Genomic DNA, 10,782 nt, shown 5'->3' with positions numbered 1-10,782 from the left:
CATGTGATAGGTGCACCAACACAAATCACCATGAAAGAACTTACTCATGTAACCAAACACCATCTGTTCCCCAAAAACTCATGGAGATAAAAAAAATTAAAAAAAAACAGTGTGGCTACATTAATATCAGATAAAGTAGATTTTAAGACAAAAAACTTAGACAAAAGGCAGGAAACAAAATCATAATGATAAAAGTTTTAATTACCTAGGAGTTGTAACAGTTCTAAATTTCTGTTCCCAATTATATGGCCTTAATGTATCAGAACAAAATTTGACAGAGCTAAACATAGAAATAAACAAATCCACAAACAATGAGAAAGTTTAACATGCTTTCTTAGTAACTAATAGAACAATCAGACAAAAAAAAAAAAAGTAAAGATACAGAAGCTTTGAGCACATGGTTACCAAACTTGAACAAAGACTCCAGCGGAAGAAAAAAAAAAACTCTTAGATTTCAGAAGTCAGTTCAGTAAGGTTTCAGAATTCAAAACCAATGTACAAACATCAGTAATCAGTAGTGTTTCTATACACCAATAATGGTCTCACTGAGAGGGAAGTCAGGCAATCACAGTTATAGTAGCTACAAAAAAATAATACCTAGGAATATATTTAACCAAGGAGGTGAAACATTTCTACATGAAAAACTACAAAACACTGATGAAAGCAATCATAGATGACACAAGCAAATGGAAAATCATTCCATGCTCATGGATTGCAAGAATTAATAGTGTTTAAAATGACCATATTGCCCAAAGAAATCTATAGATTCAATGCAATCCCTATCAAAATACCAATACCATTCTTCACAGAATTAGAAAAATTATCCTAAAATTTATGAGGGACCAAAAAGAGCCTGAATAGCCAAAGCAATCCTGAGCTTAAAGAACAAAGCTGGAGGCATCACAGTACCTGACTTCAAAATATATTACAAGGCTATAGTAAGCAATACAGTACGGTATTGATATAAAAATGGACACATAGGCCAATAGAACAGAATACAGAACCCAGAAATAAAGCCACATGCTTACAGCCAGCTGATCTTTGAAAAAGCCAACAAAGACTTCCAATGGGGAAAGAATATGCTGTTCAATAAATAGTCCTGGGAAAATTAGGTAGCCACATGCAGAAGAATGAAACTAGACCCCTCTGTTTCACCATATACAAAAATCAACTCAAAATGGATTAAAGACTTAAATGCATGACGTGAAACTACAAAAATACTGAAAGAAAACCTAGGGAAAACACTCTCGGACATTGGTCTGGGCAAAGAATTTGTGACTAAGGCCTCAAAAGCACATGCAACAGAAACAAAAATAGAAAAAATGGAACTTAATGAAACTAAGAAGCATCTGCACAGCAAAGAAATAATCAACAGAGTGAAGAGACAATCTAGTGAATGGGAGAAACTATTTGCAAGCTATTCATCTGACTAATATCCAGAATATACAAGGAACTCAACTCAATAGAAAAAAAAAAAAACACAAATAATCCCATTAAAAGTGAGCAAAGACATGAACAGACATTTCTCAAAAGAAGATATACTAATGGCCACTAATCTTTTTTTTTTTTTTTTTTTTTTTTTGAGACGGAGTCTTGCTCTTTCGCCCAGGCTGGAGTGCAGTGGCGCAATCTTGGCTCACTGCAAGCTCCGCCTCCCGGGTTCACGCCATTCTCCTGCCTCAGCCTCTCCGAGTAGCTGGGACTACAGGCGCCCGCCACCACGCCCGGCTAATTTTTTGTATTTTTTTTAGTAGAGACAGGGTTTCACCGTGGTCTCGATCTCCTGACCTCGTGATCCGCCCGCCTCGGCCTCCCAAAGTGCTACTAATCTTAAGTGAAATAAGCTAGGCACAGAAAGACAAATATCACATGTTCTCACTTATATGTGGGAGCTAAAAAAAATTTGATCATATGGAGGTAGAGAATAGAAAGATAGATAACAGAGACCAGGAAGGATAAGGTGGGGGGTAGGGAGGGGGATGAAGAGAAGTGGCTTAAAGTGTACAAACATACAGTAAAATAGAAGAATAAATTCAATGTTTGATAGTAGACTAGAGTGACTATACTTAACAAAAATATATTGTACTGGAGTGCTGAATACCCTAAATACCCTGACTTGATCACTATGCATTATATACAAGTAATAAATTCTCATATGTACCCCATATATTTGTACAATTTTTTTTTAAGTACCATATCTGGCATAGCAGCTGCAAAGGAAATACTACTGGGTTAAGTGTGTGGTGGTTTGTCTATTGCTATCCACTAAGATCCATTTGGTTTTGGTAAGGGTCAAACCAGTGAATTAAATAAGATATGATGGGGCTGGCTGGGCGTGGTGGCTCACGCCTGTAATCCCAGCACTTTAGGATGCCAAGGCAGGTGGATCACTTGAGGACAAGAGTTTGAGACCAGCTTGGCCAACATAGCAAAACCCCTTATCTACTAAAAACACAAAATATTAGTCAGGGTTAGTGGCACACGCCTGTAATTCCAGCTACTCGGGAGGCTGAGGCAGGAGAATCACTTGAACCCAGGTGGCAGAGTTTGCAGTGAGCCAAGATCATGCCACTGCACTCCAGCCTAGGCAAAAGACTGAGACTCTGTCTCAAAAAAAAAAAAAAAAAAAAATGGTGTGATGGGGCTACCACTCCTTTATTCTTTAGGTTTTTAAGAGTGGTATTAATTTCTTCACTGATGGTCAAGATGTGAGATTCTTTTTTATTTATTAGCTTAGCCAGGGACAAAAGGGATAGTTTCAGAAGTTTCCACTAGGCCTTTTGCACTGTTACTGCCCTTGCTCTACTGGCAAAGGGACTCTTATGGTGGTTCTGCAAAATTTAATGGAATACACACTGTGTCTATTGCAAAACTGTTCCCAGCCCTGAATCAGACCTTGGAATCAGACTTCTAATGTGGCAGACCTAAGGATATAGGAACAAGATGCACATATTTTACGAAGGTTCACTGGTACTGATGGCAAAAGACATCAATTCATCATTTAGGGTCATTGCACTATATCAGCTGTTGATTTCATGTGTATATGATAACATGCTAGAGTCCAGCACTCAAATTCCACAAGCTCTTATCCCTAAGCCAACTCCTTAGCTGACAGCTGCTTCCCTGTGAAGTGGTATCTGGCAAGATACCACAATGAGATTAAAATCACATGAAGATATCAATACATACACACTAGAATGGAAAAAATTTAAGACTGACCATACCAAGTGTTGGAGAAAATTAGGAGCAACTGGAACTCCCATATACTGCTCATGGGAATATTCAATGGCGTAACCATTGAATATTCCCATGTTTGGAAAACAGTTCGTCACTTTATCAAACATACACCTAAAATACAACCCAGCCATTCTACTCCTAGGAATTTCCTGAAGGGAAATTAAGGCATGGGCAAAGACTTCATGACTAAAACACCAAAAGCAATGGCAACAAAAGCCAAAATTGACAAATGGGATCTCATTAAACTAAAGAGCTTCTGCACAATAAAAGGAACTATTACCAGCTTGTACAGGCAACCTACAGAAGGGAGAAAAATTTTGCAATCTATCCATCTGACAAAGGGCTAATATCCAGAATCTACAAGGAACTTAAACAAATTTACAAGAAAAAAGCAAACAACACCATCAAAAAGTGGGCGAAGGATATGAACAGACACTTCTCAAAAGAAGACATTTATGTGGCCAACAAACATATGAAAAAAAGTTCATCATCACTGGTCATTAGATAATGCAAATCAAAACTATAATGAAATACCATTCCATGCCAGTTAGAATGGGGATCATTAAAAAGTCAGGAAACAACAGATGCTGGAGAGGATGTGGAGAAATAGAACACTTCTACACTATCGGTGGGAGTGTAAATTAGTTCAACCATTATGGAAGACAGTGTGGCAATTCCTCAAGGATCTAGAACTAGAAATACTATTTGACCCAAAAATCCCGTTACTGGGTATATACCCAAAGGAGTATAAATCATTCTACTATAAAGACATATGCACACGTATATTTATTGTAGCACTATTCACAATAGCAAAGACTTGGAACCAAGCCAAGTGTCCATCAATGATAGACTGGATAAAGAAAATGTGGCACATCTACACCATGGAATACTATCCAGCCATAAAAAAGGATGAGTTCATGTCCTTTGCAGGGACATGGATGAAGCTGGAAACCATCATTCTCAGCAAACTATCACAAGATCAGAAAACCAAACACCGCATGTTCTCACTCATATGTGGGAGTTGAACAATGAGAACACATGGAAACAGGGAGGGGAACATCACACACCGGGGCCTATCGAGGGGTGGAGGGCTAGGAGAGGGATAGCATTAGGAGGAATACCTAATGTAGATGACAGGTTTTGGGTGCAGCAAACCACCATGGCATGTGGATACCTAACCTGCATGTTCTGCACATGTATCCCAGAACTTAATGTATAAACAAATAAATAAATAAAAATAGAAGGGACAATAAATACCCCGCACATAGTCTTAAAATTTAGTCACAGAATCACTGATCATCAGACAAATGCAAATCAAAACTACAAGGAGATATCATCTCACCCCAGTTAAAATGTCTTTTATCCAAAAGATAGGGACCAATGAACACAAACAAGGTTGTGGAAAAAAAGGGAATCCTCTTACCCTGCTGGTGGGAAAGTAAGTTCAGCCACCCTGGAGAACAGTATGGAGGTTCCTCAAACAACTAAAAATAGAACTACCATATTTTCCAGCAATCCCACTGCTAGGTATATACCGAAAAGAAAGGGCATCAGTATATCAAAGAGGTATCTGTATTCCCACGTTTACTGCAGCACTATTCACAATAGCCAAGACTTGGAAGCAACCTAAGTGTCCATCAGCAAACAAATGGGTAAAGAAAATGTAATGTAGTATATATAGAGAGTACTATTCAGCCTTAAAAAAGAATGAGATCCTATCATTTGCAACAACATGGATGGAACTGGAAGACATGTGTTAAGTGAAATAAGCCAAACTTCACATGTTCTTATTCCTATGTGTAAGCTAAAAATTAAAACAGTTGAATTCATGGAGATAAAGAGTAGAAGAATGGTTTATCAGAGGCTGGGAAAGGTGGTGGGTGGCAGATGGGGAGAGAAGTGGGGATGATTAATTGGGACAAAAATATAGTTAGATAGAATGAATAAGATCTAGTATTTGATAGCACAAAAGGGTGAGCACAGTCAACAGTAATTTATTGTACATTTTAAAATAACTAAGAGTATAATTGGAATGTTTGTAACACAAAGAAATGATAAATAGTTGAGGTGATGGATACCCCATTTACCCTGATGTGATTACATACTGTATGCCTGTATCAAAATGTCTCACATACCCCATAAATATATACACCTACTTATACCCATAAAAATTAAAATTTAAAAAAGAAGTGCATCCCAGAGAGGTCAGGTAAGCGGGGAGTCACCAGTAGGTGCCATGGTTCTAGACAGACACTGTCATAAAAAGTTCACCTAGCCGGGCGCAGTGGCTGATGCCTGTAATCTGAGGACTTTGGGAGGCCAAGGTGGGCGGATCACAAGGTCAAGAGATGGAAACCATCCTGGCCAACATGATGAAACCCCAACTCTACTAAAAATACAAAAATTAGTTGGGCGTGGTGGCGTGCACCTATAGTTCCAGCTACTCAAGAGGCTGAGGCAGGAGAATTGCTTGAAACCGGGAGGTGGAGGTTGCAGTGAGCCAAGATCACACCACTGCACTCCAGGCTGGTGACAGAGCAAGACTCTGTCTCAAGGAAAAAAAAAAAAAAGTTCACCTGTGGCAAATGCATTAGGTATCTAAAGTCCTCAGTCCCAATGGCTGGACAGAAGACTATGTAGACATTAAATCTCAAGTATTGTCCATAAAGATTGAGACCATGGACTTTGCTATTTTCTTACACTCTGTCTTGTGAGGGAAAGGAATGTCTCCAAACTACATATTTTATTCAGTAAATACCAGTGAAATGTCACTAATTTCTCCACTGAGATCTCATTTCTGTTTTTTTTTATTACTATACTTTAAGTTCTAGGGTACATGTGCACAACGTGCAGGTTTGTTACATATGTATATGTGTGCCATGTTGGTGTGCTGCACCCATTAACTTGTCATTTATATTAAGTATATCTCCTAATGCTGTCCCTCCCCACTACCCCCACCCCACAACAGTCCCCAGTGTGTGATGTTCCCCTTCCTGTGTCCATGTGTTCTCATTGTTCAATTCCCACCTATGAGTGAGAACAAGCGGTGTTTGGTTTTTTGTCCTTGTGATAGTTTGCTGAGAATGATGGTTGAGATCTCATTTCTAACATCCTCTGGGCTATTAATTTTGTCAGTGAAACTCTGTTTTTAACATTCATTATGCTAATTAAAGCTCTGGTGTTGATCAAAGAAAAAGATACAGAAGTATGTCTAATAGTACATCTGTATAGTGCTGGAGCTAGGCTTCTTGATTAGAGCACTAGCTGACCCCACTTCAGATGTGGATTTCTGATTAGAGTAACTGATAATACTTAAGGTGCAACCTAAATTTACTAATGCAAACATACAGTCAACCCTGTCTTAAAGTACAAATATCATAATTCAAATCCAATAGGCAACAGGATATGTGAATCTGGTGCTCAGGGGAAAAAATCAGAATTGGAAATCTTTTTAGGAGTTTTATGGTTGGCATATTTATTTCCACCCTTTTTCTTTTATAATTTTCCTCTTCATCCTTATTTTGTGAACTATTTCATATGTATTTTTATTCTTCCCTATAAGTCACTTTAAATTATTGTTGGACAGTGGAAGTTTTAAAAAAAATCAGTAAATAAGACTTACCCCTCCATAGCATTTGTTTTAAATTTCTACTAAGAACTATTTTTTCTGCACTAACTTTTACATTTTTAGTTTTTATAAGTACATAATAGATGTCGTGGTGACAGCTAATAGGACAGTATAAGGTTCTATCAACTTTACAAAACAATTGATATTAATGATTTTTTGACTGCTTGCTAATAAGTTCTTATATATAAAACCTGTGTGTGTAGAGAAATTGATCTTAAGAGTTGGACTTGCTGTCAGTGTAACCTGATACCAGTATATAGATATGTCTACCTTAAAATTTTTGGTGGTTACTATTATCAACCCCCAAAAAATACCAGTAAAATATCACTAATTTTATGACCGAAGCCAGTTTGTTTTTGCACAACTAGTGTTGATCAAAGAAAAAGATACAGCCAACTGTATCTTTTTCTTTGTATGTACAGTTGGCTCACACTTATGCAAAAACAAACTGGCTTAGATCAGATCACAGCTTACAACTGACATTACATAAAATGCAAAAAGCCAAAACTAAACTCCAGACACCCTGGCCCCAGCATTGTATTCCTTCTGGGGTTTTTCCTTAATTAATTAATTTAATTTTCTAATTAATTTACCTTGTCATCTCTGAAAGAAAAAAATTGTTCATGAAACTTGGTAAAGAACAGTAAGGCAGACTTCATTCAGGACGATCATGATAGATATAGGGGCCACTGCAATGGGGTTTTGCAGTGGAGGGCAGAAACTGGGCCCAACTCCAAAGACAATAGAGAAAACTGGAGACAGGAAGGAAGGAAGGAAGGAAGGAAGGAAGGAAGGAAGAAGGGAAGGAAGGAAAGAAGGGAGGGAAGGAGGGAGGGGGAGGGGAGGTGAGGGGAGAGGAAGGAAGGGAAGGGGAGGGGAGGGGAGGGAAGAGGAAGGAAGGGAAGGGGAGGGGAGGGGAGGGAAGGGAAATAGAGGGGGGAATAGTGGCAGAAAGGAAGAAAAGAAAGAGAAAGAAATACACATTATTATACACATTAAATACACATTATAAGGCCGGGCACGGTGGCTCACGCTTGTAATCCCAGCACTTTGGGAGGCCGAGGCGGGCGGATCACCAGGTCAGGGGATCGAGACCACGGTGAAACCCCGTCTCTACTAAAAATACAAAAAATTAGCCGGGCGCGGTGGCAGGGGCCTGTAGTCCCAGCTACTCGGAGAGGCTGAGGCAGGAGAATGGCGTGAACCCGGGAGGCGGAGCTTGCAGTGAGCCGAGATCGCGCCACTGCACTCCAGCCTGGGTGACAGAGCGAGACTCCGTCTCAAAAAAAAAAAAAAAAAAAAAAAAATACACATTATAATCTTCCAATGAAAGACTACTATAAAACACAGATCTATAAATTCTGCTTCTGCGTTTTCTATATAACTGTTTTTTAGCTGTAGTGAAAGTAAAGAGTGAGAGAGTCAGAGCTCTTCCTTCTTCTCCCCAATCCCCAATTTGCTGGTATTGCCTGACACTAGGCAAACCCAGCCTGCAGCTCACACAAGAGGCTGGGAGCCATAGCCTGCAACAGGGTTCAAAACAGGGAAAGTACAAGAAATAGATCTGAGGGAAAGCAGTTCCAGATATGCTAGAGGAGAAGACAAATATTAATCAAAACCTTGCAAATATATTATTACAGTTTGTTATAAGTTCTGGGAAGAAGAAAATGTATTTACAGACACTGTAATAGGAGGCCCCATACAGTCTCGAGAGTCAGAGAAGTCTTCCTTAAGGGAGAGATGATTCAATGGCTCCTGAAGTATGAAGCATATATTGACTAGGTGATGAGGTGGGGGCTTATTAGAGATGGAGAGCAATGCACATGCAAAGACAGCAAGAGGATCACGGAGTTTTCAAATAACTTAGAAAGTCAGTACAGCCAGAATGCAGAGTACACTGTGGATAGTGATGCAAGATGCAATCAGAGATGTGGACACAGAGAGCCTTGCAGCCCATGGGTTAAGGGTTTATTCTATATGCAACAGAAAGTCACTTACGAGTTTTAAGCAGGGCAGGAAAGACATCATCAATGTCTTGAGAACACTCCCAATGCTGCAGAACAGTTTGAACTGGGGCACATGTGGGTCTGGAGAGGCAAATGCAGCTGTCCTGGTGAGAAATAGAGTGGCTTGATCTGGAGTGGGTAATGATGATGGAAAGAAGTTGACTTACTCTGGGTGATGAAGAACTGTGAAACCAATGTGTTGTTAACTGGGTCATTTACATGGAGAAGTTGCCTCGAATGGGAGCAGATCTAAACAGAAGAGGAAGACTGTGTCAGGGATCAGGGATGAATGTGAAGATCTGACCAGGAGGTCAGAGAAAAACAGTGGATGACAGTGACAAGAAGGTTAAAGGTCCGCAGAGGGGGTAGCTGTGGAAGAATGAACCAATGGGGACAAAGTGCAGTAAGGTAGGCATGTAGAGGTGGCTTAAATACCAGATGAACAAATGAGACAGGAGTGGGAGGTGAGGTGGAATTCAGTGACCTCAAAAGTCATAATGTAACTCTGGCTACAGTGGATACTGTGATGTACCACCTCAGTAAGCCTTCAGGATTGAGGAGTTTATTCCCCCAACTGGTGGGAGTGCTGCTGACATTCTGTCCTCAGCTGCCAGCCCTCTTCCGGAACCACCTTGGATATAGAGAGCCTTCTGCTCCCAAGGTCACACTGGCTTACTGGGGAAGCCCACAGCCACTGACTGGTTGATGCAGGAATATAAAGGCCTCCATCTCTAGCCCCAACTCAAAACAACCGGAAGGGCCATGCCAGCTTCAGACTCCCATGCGGCTAGCTGAGGCCTTTGTTAAGACGACATCACAGCCCAAAAACTCCCTTCATCTGATCTGCTTTGTCCCTTTCTCGGGTGATATTCTCAAGAACAGTCCCTAGTGCTAGCAGTTCCTGCATGCTAATCTCAGAGGCTGCTTCCAAGGGAACTCAACCTGTGACACTAACATGTAATTCTTTCGGAATAGACTGAGACCCCAGAAGTCTCCCTGAGACCCAGTGTGTTCACCACCTTTGGACTTTGTTCAAGGTTCCAGATAGAAACTAATAATAATCACAAATATTTACCTAGTAATTACATGTGCCAAACAATGTACACAATGTTAACTAATTTAATCTTTACAACTTTATTTCACAGATGAGTAAACTGAGGCACAGAGAGATTAAGAAACTTGATCAAGATCACACAACTAGAATACAGTGGTATCAGCGTACAAACCCAGGCAGTTTCTGGTACAGGCAGCCCTTCTCCTAATCTCTTCTCTACACTACCCCTTGTGCAGTTGAGCTTGGTGAATGGTTGCTTTCCCATGTTGATAAATGTCCAGTCCGAGTTAGACACCCATGTTCTCTTTGTGAAACCAGATTATTGGGAGCAAATTATGACACATTTCCTATGAATAGATCCCTCTTTCTTATTGTGTTCAATTTATGCTACCAACACTACTTTGCACTAATTAGAAGCACTGGCTAGAAGCTGGTGAAACAGACAGGCCTAGAACAAAACATCTGTTGACCCTAAAGAAAGGGTAGTATCCATGGAGATCATCAAGAAGCAAATTTGCAGAAACATTAAAACTATTCTTGTGCTCGCTATGGCGGCACATATACTAACATCGGAATGACACAAAGAAGATTAGCATGGCACCTGCGCAAGGAAGACTCTGTTAAAAAAACAAAATCTTAACCTTCTGATTGCAATAAGTAACAGGTAAAAGTGCAACATTTGTCAAACTCATGGCTAGAAGATATGGGTCACAGATAATATATTCTTAAGGCCAAGCAATCATGCAATTACCATGAGTTGTCTATTTCTTAAATTTCCTTCCTAGAAAGATACAAATTTGACAGAGTTCAATAAAAAAGAAAGTAGTATGTCAAAAACAAAATAGTAAAGCAAACCC

General features: G+C 39.8%; 1 non-coding gene across 1 annotated transcript; it reads left to right on the top strand.

Moving 5' to 3' along the window:
• Positions 1 to 10,464: 10,464 nt before the first annotated feature.
• LOC129492359 (U6 spliceosomal RNA) lies at positions 10,465 to 10,572 on the top strand. The gene has a single exon (XR_008660821.2). It is a non-coding gene; the product is annotated as a U6 spliceosomal RNA (small nuclear RNA).
• The last annotated feature ends 210 nt before the right edge of the window (positions 10,573 to 10,782 follow it).

The sequence above is a fragment of the Symphalangus syndactylus genome, chromosome 10 (genome assembly GCF_028878055.3).
Source record: "Symphalangus syndactylus isolate Jambi chromosome 10, NHGRI_mSymSyn1-v2.1_pri, whole genome shotgun sequence".
Classification (NCBI taxonomy): Eukaryota; Metazoa; Chordata; class Mammalia; order Primates; family Hylobatidae; genus Symphalangus; species Symphalangus syndactylus.
The sequence above is the reverse complement of the archived record's forward strand: the minus strand, read 5'-3'. Positions and strand labels throughout refer to the sequence as shown.